The 19889-nt window shown below is 33.7% G+C and overlaps 1 pseudogene; it reads right to left on the bottom strand.

The window, feature by feature from the left end:
• Positions 1–3262: 3262 nt before the first annotated feature.
• LOC149529166 (putative protein S-acyltransferase 22) lies at positions 3263–19068 on the bottom strand (annotated as a pseudogene).
• Between the last annotated feature and the right edge of the window lie 821 nt (positions 19069–19889).

Genomic DNA, 19889 nt, shown 5'->3' with positions numbered 1-19889 from the left:
CATATGCCCATGTCCTAAAGAATGTTAATCTTTCAAATGCAAAAAGAACTAAACATGATTTATGTCTTCTCTAGATGCCTTGTCTAATTTTCGATAATCTAAAGTTGAAGGAAGTATAACGAGTTTGAAACAATCTAAAATAATCTTAAAAAGTTATGAGTTTTTCATCCTCAAAGAAAGTAAGCCCAGCAATGCTCTCAGTATCATCTTGTCACTTCCCTTACCAATGTGAATTTCAAAATTCCTTTATATATCAATCATACCACTCTAACTGATCCTCACAACTATAGTGAAAAATGCCTGTGAATTCACAGCAATTTTTAGATTCATGGTAAAGTACCAGCTATCATAAAAATAACGCAATAACTATAATTTCCATAAATATACTAGGAATTGTTAAGCAATCAAATAGAAATCTAAAGTCAACCATTAGCCTGACTGAAGGACTCTACATGAGCACAATCTAGGTAGCTTAAGAAAATTAAGAACAAATGTCATATTCATCAAGAGAATCAACTAATCGCTGGAGAAGTGAATCAACCACGAATAATTACTAGGATTTAGAATATTTTCCTACATTTACTTTTGTTTGGATATTGGGAAAGGGGAGGGCAATAAGAAAATGTCCCACAATACAATCAAAGATGAACATATCCCCAACTTGGAAGAGAGCACTAACAGCCACAGAGCTAAGTTATAAGGACATGGATATAGACACTTTTACACCAATATATCTTTATGTTTGTTTCTTTACAATATTATAAGTTGTTAACCAGTGGCAATTCCATGGGGTCTAGCTACCTCTCCTGGCCATCCAGAACCTTACAACTTGGCCTCCTTTTTTAGAAAGCATCTCCTTTTCTTGAAAAAAATGCCATGCCCTATTATCCTTCACATCAAACACAAAATAGCAAAAAGGCAGGAAAATGAAAAATTAGGAGCACACTGAAGCAATGTTGCTTGACATAAACTATCACTTAGACTTCTAAGCCTTTTTCTATTTTTAGTGTAGGATAAATGAAAAACCTTTGTAATAGCTCAGATTATTCTTCATATAATATTAGGATTTTGTTTCTTTTTGAAAAATTTTAGGCTCAATCCTTTTTCTTGTCCTTGGGCAAACAAGAAAAAATATCATTCACCCACTTTAAGTAAAACATCCAAATACATGACTTGTCATGGAAGGTAGCCATTTTTTCCTTTTAACTACTAGACTAGTGATTCCATGCAAGGTAGATACACACTGTTGTATCCATGATGTATACAGATGTAGCAAAATAAATATTAGCATACCTAGATTTGTATCAATTTCATAGAGGCAAATAACAGGGTAACTGAATCATCTAGTAATTTAGTAAAAGAAAACTACCAACCTTTTAATTTCACAAAGGGTAAAATTATCCTATCTAATACTATTTTCTCTTATATGACATAATTTTCTTTCCATCAATTCTTTTTTCTACCATCCACAAAAACATCTAATAACAAAAACTCAAACATGACTATTCAAACCAATTAACAAGTAATTATAGTAATAACAAGCCAATCTTTAACTGATACTTGGTTTATGATAAATCACCAAAACTAAAAACAATAACCATATGCAATTATTGCTTCATATTTGAACAAAATCACATAGTTTTGCACACTAAAGGCATAATTATCATCAAAGCCATACCATGTGTTCAGTTCAGTAGGCCTGTACCATTTCTACCTTCAAAAAAGATGTAATTCCTGCAAAGTAGTAAAAATATTGCTTTGGACACTTCAAATCCTTTCTTTGTTCTAGCACAGGCCAATTTATGACTGTCGTACACTTCACAAAAAAATTAGAAGCCTAAAAACAAAACCTAATGTACCACCATCCCGAAGGAAATAAAGGTCAGATTCATAGAAAAAGGTTCTATTAATCCTCACAACTTTCTATGCAGTCTTCAATGGATTATTTTGAGGTAGCTGTTAACTAATAAAGGGAATTGTAGCACTAAGAAAAGCCTATCATAAACTCATATAGGAGACCCGCCACTTTCCAAAAGCTTTTATATACTCAAAGATTTTGAACATCGAAAGGAAGGATTAAATTTTTAGGTTGGCACTAATTTGGATTGCAAGTTGCTCAAGTGAATCAAGCAAGTCAGCCATTTGGAATATAAGAAAATGAAATTTGATTTATGATATTATTGTTGTGTAATTTTTGAGCACACTGTCCTATATCAGCAATACAAGGTATAATAGAAAGGTTATTTCAACTTGTCAAATATTTTATAATATGATTGGCATTTAATGCTATCCATTTTGGAAGAAGAAATTGACCATCCTCCAAAACAAGTGAAAATACAAACTCAAATCAATAAATTGTAAACTGTTTGACAAAATCCTCCAGTATAAAACTTTGTGAAAATCATAAATTTTTAAATATATACCAATATGAGGTTTTATGGTAGTATTAGAGCCTCGTATCCTTCCAGCTAGTTGGAATTTGAGGCTCTTTTTGTTCACAAAAAATTATTTTACAGCCAAACATTTTATGGAGTTACTAGTTTAAAAAAGAGGAAATGAACCATCAGCCAAAGATAAAAGGACAAGCCACTAGAATGAGGGCAGTACAATGCAAATTCTGAATGATGTTGCTAGAGGACAATAGCCAATAGTCCAGTTTATGAAACGTGATGCAAAATATGAAGGTTGGTCAGAATAATAGGGTAAACAACAATAGTTGTCTATTCATTTAATGTGACAAAAATGTATTTAGAGCCATGCATGAGAATTTCAAAAGAAGTTCAACCTTCACTATTTGACTTTAATGGCTATACTAGGATAACTATGGTACAAGGGGTGAATTGATAAATCTTTCCCTACAATTGGGATTGACAAAAGCAACAAATAAATAAGAAATATTTGAGAGAGATTTAAACAACATAGATCACCTGGAAGGCTCTTAGGGTTGGTGGTAGATGACAAAATTAGAGGTTTGAAAAGCATAGTTGAATTACTAGTCACAATGGGAAATAGAGGCTTGCTACCTACCGCTTGGAGAGCTAATGTGGATCTAGAACTATAACATTTTTCATTCCTATACATGTGATTTGAGATATAAAAATGCCTAAATATTGACAATGAAACTCAGTCTTTGCTCCTTTATAGTTAGTTTTGCAATTTATATTGCCAAACCATTGATGAGAAATTTCATTCAATCTACTCAAGTGATCTGGTTCCAGATGTCTGGTGTAACAAGATCACAATGTACTAGTCATTTGAGTTCTTAGTTTTCAATGTTGGAATCAAAGTTCCTTTTTAAGATTGAGGATCTGAGGACCAAAGGAACCACATTTTCAAGAGTGGTGGGTCTTTCCTTGGAAAATTTGCTAAGACCAAAACCTTTCACACTAAGGAAATTCATATCCCTTTCTAGTGAATCAAATTGTGGAGGAAGAGAATGAATCCCTTCTATTGGATAATATTGTCCTTTGCGAATTTCAATCATAACACCTTTCCCATTGTTTGCTTGCATTGTCAAACCTCTTCCTTGTCCAAAAGTTCTAAAATTATTCATATCATACGACATTTGGCTTTTTTTGTGTGCAACGGACTTAGAAGTTCTTGTTTGACCTATATAAGTAGGATTCAAAAGCATTTTATTATAGGGTAGCTTACATAACCTTGCTGAGGCTCGGTCACTGTCATCTGCACTTTCTCCTCCAAAAGCTTCATACCCATCATTGGTAGATCTTTGAAGCTTGGAGCCTTCGAGAATACATGAAGGGCTAGTTGAAGAAGACGGTATGTCTACAATGCTTGACGATGATTCCCTAAAAGATTGAAGACCAGGTGAAGTAAAGCTTCTTTGAGCAGATGATGCAATCAACCTTCTAGTTGACATTGCCAAGCTTGAACGAAATGTACTTTGTGCCTCTAACTATAAAGGAACCAATCCCATACAAGTTTCCTTGATTGGTTGGCTGATGTTCATAAGGCCTCTATCCCTGTTGTGATTTGATTTACTAGCTTGTTCCAAAGACACTTTAGTCAACTTCAAAGACCTTGTAAAAGGAAAATTCTTCCCCAGTGATTGTGATCTGCCACATTTATTCATTCATCTATGATGTTTAGAATTAGAATAGATCTCTATGCTTAGATTTCTACTACTACTTTCCAAACTACTATCTATCTCTATCACTGGCATGCCTTTTTTCTTGGATATAAGACGTAGAACTTTTGAGTTTTTCCTTGCTTGTGTAGCAATCCTTGAAACCTCTTCTGTACTCGTTCGATCCAATGACTAAGGGATAATCTTTACAAATCCTTTACTCTTTAGTACCATTTGTTCACTAGGTGTCTTCTTTATATTTTGATTATCTACCTTTATTGATGGCATGACACTATCTCTTGGCAACACAGAGAACTACAAATCATCAAACTAGTGTAGTAAGTTATATAAATCTATTGACATAAAATAGGAATAACATGTGCGCATTGCATTTGTCTGAAAGACTGTAGATTCAGATCTGGTCCTCTATAAAAAGGCGTGGTCGAGTGCACCGAGAGCCATGGTGTAATGCACTCATAGAAATTGAATGACTCAATCTTGACACTGAACTTGTCATTGACATTTATGGGCTTTGTGCTCCTCCCATATTTTGCTACTCTTGCTCCCTCATTACAACAATGTAATCATATGTGCTGACACCCTATTATTGGCATTTCAACCAAAGCAAATAAGCATAAAATACATTCATCATATAACAAAAGGAATACCAAAAAGTTGAATACAAAAAATATCAATATTTCAAATCAAACTTTTGAAAAGATTATCAAACTTTCTTATGAGAAAAACATGGAAGAAGAAAAGTTGTCCAAGAGGAAGCATTGCAATCATAGAAAAAATAGTGCATGAACCTTGTAAAATGACCCAATTGAAAAGATGAACACTGCATGATAAAAAGCTTGTTTTACATAACTCATTATCACTTTGATGGGAAATATTATAATTCTTATTTGTGCATAAATTTCAAAATGAGAGGAAAAATATGCTAAGATTGTTGCACAACTCACCAAGACAACAAAAAATGGTCCCAATGAGAAACTACTACCCAGCTTAGATACAATCTTTACATCAAAGTGACTCCAATTAAGGAAACATTGCACTATTACAAAGAGTCCAATTGACCACTGAAGTATAAGTTGCAATCCAAGCCCAAGATGTACAACCCATGTACCTATCAATAATAATAAGTGAGAGCCAAATGGGCTAAATGATTTCTTTCTATAAGCTAGAATAAAATTTTAGACCTTAAGGTGGGTCTAAACAAGCAGAAGGGAGGCTCAATCAAAATGCTCCTGGATTTGGAGGATGATGGTTTAAGCACCATGTTGTAATCAGCTAAAAACTAATGCAAATATGTTGGCCACGTGTTCTTAGCTTAGGTGCAATGTATAAGGATCAACATATGGTTTCTATGGCTTACAACTCAAACTTTAAAGGAATTGGTTTGATTTAGTTCCACTTTCTCTTCCCTAGACTCTGTCATAAGGTGCAGTCACTACTACACAATATAGTATTTTAAGACATTGATTTTAGATGAAATTAATATAATGTCTAAAATATTTAATTTTTAATATTTAATATTTTAAAATGAAATTAGAACTTTCTTTAATGGTCTCTAACAAAATGTATAGACAAATGAGGAAACTTGCATACGTCTATAATTGAGTGTCTTAATATATTGTCTTACATAATTGTCTCTATAAGACAAGAATATTTCTCTTCCATATTATCTTATAGAGACAATCTGTAAAGACAATATATTAAGACACCCACTCAAAGACATGTTTGAGATGATATGCAACTTTTTATTTGTCTTGAATGAAGATAATTTATTAAAAATTCATCTCTAAATTTGTCTTCAGTGCCCCCTCTTTGTAGTAGTGAGTGGAAAGTATGGAGGAAAAGCCTAACAAGGAAAAACATATTTGTATCATTAAGTAATTATAAAAATCTATATAATAGGAATCATTTTTCTTTTTTCCTTTTTCTTTTTCATTTTGAATATTTATTGAAGAAAAGAAAAAACCAAGTTTACCAAGAGAAGGGCAGAAATCATCAGGACAAAAAACTCTTTGTATTTCCTTTGTCCAATACAATTGTTAATCCACTGCATCAACAAACACTAATTAGTGCAAGGATACTACATTTTAACTTATGTTGTATGCATTATCTAAGGTAGAATAGAAGAATAATGTAATTGTACAGAATGAAAATAAAGCCATAAGTTTAGGATATAGTTGGTCGTCCTATACCCAGCAATGATGATCAAACCTGTCAATGCATTTGTCACATACTCGACAATGCTTTCCATTTTCAAAGATCTGAAAAGGTAACAAGTTAATTTAGAACTAGACTCGTTTCAATACCAGTGTAGAATTACGTCATAAAATGATTTGAAAATGCATAAACATAAAGCCAAAAGTCTCTAGGTGAATAAGGAGATCATTTCTCTTCTTTTTTCTTGTTTGGAGATCAGCACATGAAAAAAAATCATCCTGGCACATCTCAACATGCAGATGAGCTATGAATGAAATTGTGTCCTCTGTATCCTTCGAATTAGAGATGAAAAGTAGGTTCAAAAATTAAAAAATTGAATGTAAGAATGCCATGATTCAGGAAAGATAATGCCCCCTTATAAAAGTGTAGGGACCACTACAAACATGCTAACATCTAGATTTCATAATTAAATCTTAGGCATTATGGTAGATATAGCAACATAAATTAGGAAAAATAATAGATTATGTCCAGATAAACATAGTAAACTTCCATCATCTCAAAAAGACTACAATAGTATTTGTATTGTAGTACTATACATGGGAAGACTTTAGATCTAGGGCATAAGGGCTAAAACATTATCTCTAACAGATAGCACATTTATCAATAAAGGAAAAAAAAATGGCATAAATTGGTACATTTATATAAAATAGTATTCTGATAACCTCAATAAACTATTATTAGCAATTATTTTCCACATCCAAATGATCTAGCACAATGATTGAAAGGATTATTCAAAAACACATAAAACTATACACATAGGCATGATGAGTATAACAAAAAGCCCAACTCAAGTAAGTTCACAGAAGTTCAGAAGTCATGAGTAACATGAGATAGCTTGTCAATTACTTTCTTTTTCCAAATGGACCAAGAAACATAAGCGAATACAGTCTAGACATATACCAGTAGAAATCATGTGAAGGATATTTAAAAATGTCATCATGGAAATGTTGTTTCACATCCTAAATAATGAAAGTTGAACCTATTAGTTTGATCCTAAGTGGATCATGAATTGGTAGCAAATTTCATCCATTCGCCAACTATTCTCACAGAGACTAAAATGTGACTTGCAAGGCATTTCCTGATATCATTTTCCCTTGAGTTTCAGCTAGAGATGAATAAAGGATGGATGGTTCAGGTGGACTATAGGTAAAAAAAATCAAAATGTTTAATGATATTACCAAATCAACTATTGAAGATGATTAAAAAAAAAAGAAACCTCCTTTTGCCTTGCAGCAGTGTCCAGTATGTCTAGGGTCTCCGAATCAGGAACAATATCCTATTTCTTTGACAATCTCAGTTGTCTAAGCTCAATCAAAGGAATAAGAGGCGATCCACATTTGTCCCAAAGCTGAGGTTGGCTTGTCTCGATAGGCTTGCTTTCTATCTCCTAACATCCAATGTGATTCGATCTACTGTAAAATAGAAAACTTGTGTGGGCGAAAGACAAAGTGAAAGTGAAATGTTCTTTCTTTTTTTTAAAAAAAATGTATAAGGCCCATGTTGGTTGAAATTTTGACCAACGTGGGCCTTACATGTAAAAAAAATAAATTTTTTGCCTTAACATTCCGACCAACCTAAACTTATTTAGTTAATGGTCAAAAATTTTGGTAGAAAAATGAGGTTAAATGTAATAGTGTAATTCCATCATTTTTGGGAGTTATCCTTCTCTTTGTTCAAGGCATGTTGATTTCATGATAGCTTAAGTAACATGCAAGTTTGGCTTCAATGAGGGTTTCATTGACATCATAGCATTCCATGCACTTGGGAACCTCTTATTGGATCACATGTGGACCTATCAATGTCCCTTAAAAAGTTTATTTTCTTGTTTATGAGGTCTCTAAATTTTCGTTTGGGACATGACCTATAAATTATAATAAATTTCCTGATAGGCTGACCTGTGGTCTTACTAGCTATATAATTAGAAATCTAGGATTATGAAAAGTACAATAAAGTTAGATACAAGTAAAATACTAAGTTTTGGCTCTGCAAGCCGAAGAACTTAAGCTCACAAATTGTAACTTGAACATATATAACCACAACTAGGTAGGCCTTATGCCTATAATTTTGAATGAAGATTATCTCATCATTTTTTTATTAATTTCTATAATTTCTTGTGGTTTTTTCAAAGTGGTTGGCTTCTATGTGTAACTCTTAATGAGGGTAGCTAGGTGGTGAACTATTTCCCCTCTTGCCTTGCATCACCCACTTGACTATTCAATCCTACCCCCTTGATGATTTACAGTGGGACACACAAATCTTAATAGGTGAGATAATTAGTTCTCTCTATTTTGAATTCATATCATCTTTAGTGGTGCTCTTATCTTTCCTATGTAATTATATAAGCTTTTCAAATAGATTTCTAGACACTATATTAGTGGGTGAATAATTTCTTGGTTGAGGTCTCTTTCACTAATTTATTTAGAGTTTGTTTTGGTACTAACCCTTTTTTTTGTGTATCTTATTTTGTCACCTTTTATTTCTTTGGTATTTTAGTGCTCTTGTGCCTAGACATGGAGTTAGGATTCTTAGTTTGGGGGTTATGTGCTTAGCTTTAGTGACATCATATCTCTTTGTAATTCATTGCCCCAATCATCATCTCTCTCTTCTTCTCCCACTTCCTTTATCATGAGTATGAATTCCCTCATACTCATACTAAATTGGGGGCTAAATATACTCTCATAAAATTGAAGCGTTTTCATTTGAGACCTTTTATGATGAAGGGTGTTCCCCTTAAAACCATAAACTCATAACAGAAAAAAAGAAACAATAGCAAATGTGAGAACAAAGAAATGGACTTCTTATTATTGTCATAAATGTATAATTAAAGAATTCACAAGTAAAATATGCTAATCCACATGGGCACCTTCATTACAATAATCTGCAAGACTAAGTTGTGAACTACCACCTAGAGTTGTCCTAGACAATATTTGGGTCTTTCTTAAACAGGCAATTTTATGCTCCTCGGGAAGGTTCTAGACATTGAAAATTGTATGTGTGAAGACCTAACCTATTAGGAGCATGCATAAACAATAAAATGCTAGTAGCATGTGCATAAAATTGTATTGAAATCAAGAAAACTACTAACTAATATTATATTTTAGTACTAATGCAACTGATAAGAAAGAGTTTCCACACAACCTCAAAGTAGCTCAACAAGGGTGCCCATAAGAGGCCTTATTGGTGTGCTTAAGTGTGAAGGATGTAGATGTGTTCTCCCAAATGAAACTATGAATGAATCCCTTCAAACCAATATGAATGAATGCAAATATGCAAATTTGAATCTACACTAAAATGTATGTGAAATGCCTTCAAGCAAGGGCTATGAGTAAGCCATACTCAAAAGATTCCAAGAATGTGAATATGAAATGGAATGAAGCAATGAAGCAAACTAGCAATAATAATCTAGTATGAGATGCAAGCATAAGTGCATTAAATCTAACATCTACCAAAAGGGGTTAGTAACATGTGAATCTCTAAAACAACTAGAAAGCTCTAACTCTAAACTAGCATGATAACAATTCATATGAGGGAGACATAAAATGCTTGAGACAAGGGCTCTATTTATAGGTTTGAAAGAGGCCTTGGGGAGGTGGCATCTATGTGGTATCCACATAGGTGCCACAAGGGAGATACATGGGCTAACGGACAATCCATGAAAATGTCAAAAAGAGCCTTTATGGTTGAGAGGCTCAAGGTGTGCTCACACATGTGTGAGCAACCTTAGGGAAAGGAGTGGAGGACAAAGGTGTAAGAGTACCTTTTTGGAGAGTTTAATGAAAGGAGGCTCCTTGAGCCTTGTGTTTCTCACACGTGTGAGCAACCACTTAGTTGCTAAAGAGGTGATTAAAAGAGGTTTAGGATAATAAAGTGGGATTAATTAATGGATAGGCTTAGAAGGATGAGAGTGATGGGTGTAGACTAGGTTTGAGGATGGGATTAAGATTAAATTAAATTAAATTTAACTTAATCACATGATTAAAGAATTTAATAAAGTGGACAGAATTAAATAAATTAGAATTTATTTAAAAGGGCATTTATGGAGCACTATGCATTAATTCAATTTAATACATTAGAGCGGATGTATTCAAATTAAATTTAAATACATTAGGGAAATGAACCTATGTAATTAAATAAATTTAATTAAATAAGTACAAGAATATGAGAAATATAATTAATTAATTATAATGTCAAAGGAAATATTGAATGAATTAATATAGGGTTTAGGATGATTTTAAGCATCTACAAAACTTAATACCTAGGGCCGAAAAACCCTAACAAAAAATATAGAGTCGGCCAAATACATCTTTGACAATAATTTTAGAAATTTTGGGTAGTTGAACTTTGGAAGGCCATAACTCTCAAACTGTCACTCTAATTGGCTATTATAGCCACTTTTCAAAAACATCAGCTCTTGATCTACAAACTTAGAATTGCGCAAGCACGCTTCCATCAAGTTTTTGGACCTCATATGGGCACTCTAATGCCTCCAACAGTGACCCTAGAGATTTTTCCACTAAAAATCTACAATAACTTCTCTAATACTTAAGTTGGAGTACTAAGATTTTTATGGTAGGCTTATAACTCTAAAATGAACCTTTGTATAGAAAATGAGAACATTCTGATCTCATATGACAAACTTACTAAAAATAGAAAGTTCCCAGAAATAGTAACCACCTTGTCTACTAGTCCTTATTAAAATAGAAAAGATTGAAAAGGAAAATTATTGCTCTGATTAGCTATTATAACCACTTTTCAGAAATGTCAGCTCTTGATCTACAGACTCAAAACTATACAAGCACCCTTTTGTCAATTTTTTGGACCTCATCTGGGCACTCTAAGGCCTCTAATAAGCAACAGGTCTACCTTCTTGGCTCAAAATAACTCATATTATAGTACCACTAGCATCACAGCCTGCTTGAAACACCTTGTTAAAATCAATAAGTGCCCAAATAGGCTACTCAATAACTTTCTATTTCAATACATTAAAACTCTTATCTACTCCTAGAGTCCACTTAAATTCCTTCATATCCCCTCTCATTGTTTCAGTCAAGGGTCCACAAATACTGCTAAAACCTCTTATGAACTTTCTATAAAAACTAGCTAGTCCATGAAAAGATCTTAGCGTTGTCATACTCTCTAGAGTAGGCCATTCAAGGATAGACTTCACTTTCTATGGGTCCATTTTTAGACCTTTTACTGAGACTATGAATCCCAGGTACACCAACTCCTTTTTTACAAAACTACACTTCTTTAGGTTTATCAGCAACTTTTCTTCCTTCAACTTATCAAACCACTTGTGAATATGAATCAAATGCTCCTCCAATGTCTTACTAAAGATCAAAATATCATCTAGCTAAACAATGACAAACTTACCCAAAAACTCCTTTAGTACCTCATTCATGAGCTGCATGAAAGTGCTTGGTGCATTGGTTAGCCCAAAAGGCATGACTAACCACTCATATAGTTCTTTTATTTTGAAAGTAGTCTTACACTCATCATCTTCTCTGATATGAATATGATGTTACCCAATCTTCATATCTATCTTTGTGAAATACTCAACCCCAATCAAACAGTCCATAATATCATTCATCCTTGGCAATGGAAATCTATACTTGATTGTGATCTTGTTGATAGCATGAGAATTGTGCACATCCTCCATTCTCCATTATTCTTTGGTGCTAATATAGTTGGGATAGCACCTGGACTCAAACTCTCTCGAATCAACCCCTTCTACAACAACTCATGAACTTATCTATTCAACTTTCATTTTCTGTTGGTGTCATTCTATGCACTGTCTTATTTGGAAAATTGGCTCCTAGTACCAAATCCATCTAGTGATTGATCTTCCCCGTTGGGGGAAATCCATCAAGTACATTATCTGATACAATATCAAAAAACTCTCCCAACATATGTGCAACTTCTGTAGGTACCTCCTCTACTTCTTTACTATCTTTTGGAATTATAGAAAAACATATATGCTCACACTTCATACCTTTGAGAAACTCTTTTCCACCAACAAAATATATTCTAGTAGCACCACATACCTTTTCTTCTATATCCTTCAATGACTACAACTTATGCTTTACCCCATCCTTGGTTAGAGTGTAGATATTTTCTTATCCATCATGTACAGCATGTCTGTCAAACTGCCATGGCATACCCAGCAACATATGACATATGTCCATTGATATCACATAGTACCTCATCTTGGTAGCTTCCAATCTTGAACTTCACTAAGCACTGCTCATTGACCATGACCTTGTGGTCATCTTGCATGCAAGCAATATGGTACAAATACAGGTGTTTCTATCTCTTCAAATTCAACTTTGTGACCATCATTTCTGATACTAGATTTTTAGTACTTTCACCATCAATGATCACATCACAACACTTATTTTCACATTTGCACCTTGTGAAAAAAAAACTCCTTTGATTAGGTTCATTCTCACCACTCAATAGGACTCTTCTATTGACTTGGACTTCTCCACTTTCAGCATCTTTAGAATGTGAGGATCTAGCATCGTGATCAACATAGGCAACTCTAGCTTAGCCTTCTGTTCTTCAATATGTCCTTCCTTGGCACTGGGAACATTCAAATGCTCTATAACCTTCTTCTCCATAGTGAAAACATTTTCCATGGAATCCTCCTCTTCCAGATCCTTTCCCTCTACCTCTTCCTCTCAAATCTCTATTGTTCTAATCATGGAAATGATTGGAATTTTTTCCCCTTTGGTTCTAACTACTACTTCCAACCTCATCCTTGTTCTTCATATCATCATTATAAGATCATCTGCCAAATCTTCCATCGTGACCTCTTCTAGTATTCTTGTTGTTAAACTTCTTGCTCAGTTTTTCCTCAACTCTTAGGGCAAACTAGTATGCCTCCTTAATATTGTTCATTGGAACTAGACCCAGGTCATCCTGAATACTTTTCCTTAACCCATTAAGATAACAGGTCACTTTCTCCTTATCATCTTCTGCATGGCCAATTCTAATGAGAACTTAGTAGAACTCTTCGATACATTCTTGAATAGATTTTCTCACTTGCTTCAAAAATTGTATTTTCTTCAACAAATCAAGCTCATAATCAATGGGAATGAATTGTCACTTCAATTTAGCTATCATCTAATCCCATCTAGTGATTTTGTCCTTTCCCTTTCTATTTTGCTCCAACTAATCATCTTGCCATCAGATCTTTGCATTTCCCTTCAGCTTCACTTTTACAAACTTGACCCTATCAAGATCTTAAATATCTTCATACTCAAAGTAGTCCTCCAATTCATTGATCCAATCGATCAGCTCCTCTAGGTTAAGATTTCTAAAAAATTTGGAAACCTCAAACTTAGGTCTTTTTCCAATCTTGGAGATGGCCATAAAATCATTTCTTCCTTTGGGTTAAGAATAGTCTCTACTTACACATTTTCTTCTTATTCATCCTCATCCTCACTCTCATCTCTTCCAAGAATATTTATTCCTCTATGCATTTCTTCTTCCAATACTTGTATTTTTCTTTGGAGGGCTCTAAAACCCTCGAGTGTAACACGTATAGCTCTTCTGCCATACTCTCTTTGTGGAGGCATTTTTGTGATTCTGTTGGAACTCTAGGGAAAACTACCTCACAATTGATGATCTGTCTATATGCTCAACCCAAACCACAGTCCTAGTACAAACTACCTCACATTTGGCAATCTATCCATACACTCGATAACTCTAGCTCTGATGCTACTTGATGAAGGGTGCTCCCCTTAAAACCATAAACTCATAATAGAAACAAAGAAACAATAATAAATGACAGAACAAAAATATGGACTTCTTATTATAACTACAAATGTGGAATTACAAAATTCACAAGTACAATATGCTAACCCACATGGGCACCTTCATTACAGTAATCTGCAAGACTAAGTTGCAAACTACCAGCCAAAGCTATCCTAGACAATGTTTGAGCCTTTCTTAAATAGGCAATTTTATGCCACCCAGGAAGATTCTAGACATTGAAACTTAATACCTAGGGCCAACAGACCCTAACAAAACATATAGAGTTGGCCAAATACATCTTTGATAATTATTTTAGAAATTTTGTGTAGCCCAACTTTGGAAGGCCATAACTCTCGAACTGTTGCTCTAATTGGCTATTATAACCACTTTTCAAAAATACCAACTTATGTTCTACAAGCTTGAAATTATGTAAGCTCCCTTTTGTCAAGTTTTTAGACCTCATATGAGCATTCTAAGGCCTCTAATGGTGAGCCTAAATATTTTTCCCCTAAATTTTCCACCAAAAATCCGCAATAACTTCTCTAATACTAAAGCTAGAGCAATGAGATTTTTACAGTAGGATTATAGTTCTAAAGTGAACCTTCATGTAGAAAGTGAGAACATTCTGAGCTCATATAAAAAAACTTCCTAAAAATAGCAAGTTCCTAAAAATAGTAACCACCCTGTCTACTAGTTCTTATTAAAATAGAAAAAGACTAAAAAGGAAAATATTTTTGGGTGATGCAAGATTTCTCTTACACCCAAATTCTCCTACATCATTTTAGTCCCCCTTACTATGGTTTAGTACATCAAGACATCTCTCTTGAATTTAATTATTTAAATTGAGGACCTTTCTTCTTCCAACCTTTCTCAAGACTCTATATTGACAACACTTTCTATGCATATCTTGTTGAACTAAGTCCCAGTATTCCCCTTAGGGAGTTGTGACATTACTTAACTACCTTATGTGTTATATAAGTTTAGTAGTTGTATCGAGCATTTACAAGTCAATCTTTTGGTGCAACAACAACACTAAATTACAACGAGTATTTTTAGAGCTTGGTTACAAGTTTTAAATCTCCCTAGTTAACAATCAGGGATGTTTTTTTGGACTAATTACCAATGTTGCACTTTAGGACTTTTGACATGGCTTAATCACCTCCACTGCTCTATAAGTCTACTTTTTGTATTGAGCATTGACATGTCAATATTTTGGTGCAATGACAATCGTAGCTTGTAATATAGCTTTCATTTTGTGGGCTAACTTTTTTGTAAGCCACTATAACCACAGCTCAAAAAATGGCAACTTTAGACAATGGTATAGTGAGATAAATCTCTCCTCTCAACAATATGGGAGGCTCCCTTTTTACCTTAGGTGACTACAAATAAGACCTACCTAGAATTATCAAAAGGGTAGTTCACTGAATCAATTCCTCTTTCTCAAGAATGATTTTATATTACTAACTACTACTTCACAATTAAACAAAAGGGAATTTGTTGCTATAATAATACTAGTGGCTTAAGTATTACTGCAAGAACAAACTTAAGACAACAGTTATATCTTGACTTGTGTGGTTGATAGTAAGAACCCAAAGTCTCCTACAAGCACCCTTCTTGAAACAAAGGGTGAATAACTAGAAAAGCTCAATGTCTTTGTTCAACTATCCAAATATGAAATAATATAGTAATAAATTAAGCTCAAAGTATCCAAATCTTAGTACTTTCTACCACTAATAAACTAGATTAATCTTGTTTAAGAAAGATCAAAGTCTTTAAAAAACAACATTAAACACTCAAATGTTTTAAAAGAAAGAAGTAACAAAGATGAAAGAAATAATGTAGCATGAGAAATAATTGATCAATTCCAAGTATTGAAACACAAAGTTTGGGAAAAAATTTCTACTTTATTCACTTCAGAGATTTGTAATAAGAAATACAAAGCCTTCTAGTCAGAAGCCCATCTGTCTCTTTTAAAGCAAGAGATGATTATTTAAAATGAAATTTCTCCTTTATATAGGAAAAAATAAGAGAGAAAGGTGGACAAAAAAGTGGAAAAAGTGGAAAAAGTGCAAACCACCAATACTTATCCTAACTAACTACTTTGACTTTATTCAAAGTTGTGTGCCTAATGCAATTGCAACTTAACTACATGAGTTGATTGTACATGTACATGTTATCTTGTACTTACAACATATATGCTCTTTACATGTATCTTTCCTATCACTAATCTACTTAGGCATGTAAGATATGATTTGGAGTTTTCACATGGTATCAACCAACTCTCAAAACATTTGTAGGGACTCTCATACAATAGCAACATTTGGTTCTCTAGTGTGTTGTAAAATTATGATAACTCTCTAGAGTGCACTTTCTATCTTAGATGTTTCCTTGTTACAATCCTCTATTTGATTATGCAAATTCTTCAATAAAAATTTCTAATTTACAAATGTGTTAAGAACACTAATGTTGAAGTAATCTACCTCAAGTTGTAGGCTAATAGCTTCTACAAACTCTATGAATATTTCTCATTGAATTCTTATGTTGTTGTCATCATTAATGATCTCACATAGAAACTCTTCTCAAGTAGATACCATATGTATTGGTGCCTTTAACTCTTCTATGAGCTTTTGGATAACTTATTTCTTGTATTCCATCACATGCACAAAATCATGATACATTTCAATGGATTTAAGGACATCATACTCACATAAGAAGTCTACATTAACTATCATCATGTTGTTCCAAGCACCAAGATCCCCATCCAACAAATCAAATTTACGGTTAAGTCATTTCAACATATCTCCAATTTAGCATAGATTTCTCTTCCTTTTATCAACTCCCAATATACTTCTCAAATCACTTGGATTCCCTCTTTTTTAAATGTTGTTGTCCCATTCATCAACAATATGTGCCTTCTAATTCTCCCTTTCTATGCATACAAATTAAATAGGTTCATTTCCTACAAAAGACCTCTTCATGTCTTCAATGATTCCCAACAAATGAGCATTCTCTTCTTTGAGTTTCACTTTGTTTCCCCAAAATTCATTATTCTTTCAAAAAACAAAGTTTACCACCTCATGTGCATCCTATTAATAACTTAGCCTTGTTTTCTTACCAAGTTTGACCCTTGTGATTCTATAATCAAAAAGCTAATTGTCTTTGATAGATTTCTACATAAGAGGTTAAGCCACTTCAGCATATTTGATGTGATTATCATCAACCACCACTCAAGAAACTATTTTACCTTTCTTATTCTTTGAAACCCTTGATTTTCTTACTTTTTTGTCATTGCCTTGAAGTAGAATTTATTTTTTGTGTGACAACACTCAACCATGGAGGAAGATTAAAATTGTTGGTGTAAATAAGTATTTACTATTTACACTTTACTTAAGTTTATTTGGGTCACTACATTATTTTATTATTTATTAGTTTGACACCTAGGAGTTTGCATATTTTTATGTGTTTTCATGTTGACAGAAGTAAGCAACTCTAAATTCAGGACATGGTGTCTACAACACTAGAGTTTGCATAATTAACTAAGTTGTCATATAGACAACATAGTTATTCACACTCCTATTTTAGCACATGTTGTTTACAACATTATTTTGTGTGCTACACCTTTGTAGGATTATCCTCTCATCATCACACTTATTCCTATGCTTAATGGAGGATAACCCACACTTGTTGGACATGTCCCTGGTTGTATGATTTATCATGTTATTGATTCCTAGGAATTCTAGAAGCATTTCATGGGCCTTTATATATAGGCACTCCTAGTGTACTTTCACATTGAAATGAATACATATTGATATTTGGATCATACTATTTTGGTCTACTATTGTGCTTTTTCTTGAATTATTTGATCTTGGGTGAATTTTTCCCTAAGGAAAATTCTTACATGGTATCAAAGCTTGGAGAATTTCTCTTCACATAGTCATTTGAGACCATTGTTGCTTCAGCACCTTGACCCAGATCTGGAGTATTGCAATCATTGGGAGTGTCTAGAGCCAAAGTGGACCTTGCCATTATATCTAGAATATTGATTTGGTGGAATTTGACTATAAATTTTCCTACCCTAAGCAATATTCAATTTTGAGGCAAATTTTTTTTGCAAACCAGCACCCAAAGGCCCAAATTGTAGAAATTGGTATGATCATTTCAAATTTTTACAGTTAATTTTCATATCTATATTTTTTTCATCTACATCTCTATAAAAAAAAATCAGATCTGCATTATTTTCTCAAAAAAAATTGGCCATAAGGCTAGTACGAGAGATTTTTGTAGGTGAAGCTTGAAGCTTGTTGGTGCTAATAAAATATTGGCATCATATTCAGAAGGTCAATAAAAACCCCAAATTGACTTTTGTTTCATTAAAATCAAACATCTAAGGTGAAATCTAGAGTCAATTTATTTTTGGAGGTGTGACAGCGGTGATTTAGGAAAAATAATAACAAAGGTGATTTTCAAACAGTGATATCTCCCTCATACAGACTCCTTTTTTTGAGAAATTTTTTTGTTTTGGGGTAGAATTTCATGATCTACACATTGGTGTAGGTGGTTTGAGATCTTTGTTCTTGAATTTTGCTACAACTCACAAATCCTAATTTTTACCACTTCAAATACTTAGTATAGGCTCATCTAGACACATAATCAAGTTCCATTTTTTTTAAAAGTACATAATTTTTTGTTTACTTTCTAGATCTACAATCAGATTATAGGCTTGTGTGGACAGAAATACTACTTTTAGAAATAGGCCCTAAATTGGCAAGTGGCTATAAAGTGCCTGAATCATCCACTAGGGGAGGTTTCTTTGATTCTCTCTTGCATCTTGGGGGGTTCACTAATTGATCTCATAGACTCTTGTCACACATGTTAGTTTGGTGTTAGACCGAAGTTAACAACATGAAACTATCATAGGTGGAGTGCATTAATACTTGATCATCTAAGAGACCATCAGGAAGTCCTTCCTTATCTCTATTCAAAGACATTGCCACCAAATCCTAATTGGACATATATTACTAAACTTCTTCACTTTCTATATAACAGTATGAGTAAGGAATTTCTTGCTCCTCTTGGAATGGCAAGGTTTCCTTATGATATTTAGATGGCTCTTTAGGAAGCATATGGAGATCCAATAGTTCCTCCATTTCTAGAGGACATTCTATCACTAGTCAGTCCAGTTATGCTACCTACATCTTCAGATGAGATCACACCTCCTAATGCTTCTGTTGCTACTACTAATCTAGTTCTAGCCTCAGATGCTCCTAATTTAGTTCAGTAGGAAATGCCATTTCTTCCAACTTTAGCTCCATGGAATGACTTCCTTCCAGACATTGCAAAGCTATATGTGGAGTCTCACATTGAAGATGTGGGAGACATCATCGATGACATTTTCCTTCTCTTTGTTGAGGCAAATACTTCATCCATTACCACAGTGATAGGTTCATGTACTTTAGCACAATAGGGTACACCTTGTCTTCCAATTCCAACATCAGTGGGTGACTTCTTGACAAATACTTTAGGTTTGTTTGTGGAGTCACACATAGAAAATTTGGGAGACATCTTTGATGATTTACATCTTGTCTTTGATGAAGAAAAATCTTCCTTAGTTGTCATGAGGGCTCACTCTAACCCTCCTTTCCATTCTCTATATGATCAGTCTTCATAGGTTGATATCATTGTGGATCCTTAAGTACATCAGTTGTAGGAGGTCTCTTTATCATTTGAGGAGATAGTTTGTTCTTTGAGGCATTGTCTACATCCATCCTTGCTAGATCTGCTCATATTCTTTTCAGTTGTATTTGAAGAG

This window comes from Cupressus sempervirens, chromosome 11 (genome assembly GCF_028749045.1).
Source record: "Cupressus sempervirens isolate cs-2001-9-10 chromosome 11, ASM2874904v1, whole genome shotgun sequence".
NCBI lineage: Eukaryota > Viridiplantae > Streptophyta > Pinopsida > Cupressales > Cupressaceae > Cupressus > Cupressus sempervirens.
The sequence above is the reverse complement of the archived record's forward strand: the minus strand, read 5'-3'. Positions and strand labels throughout refer to the sequence as shown.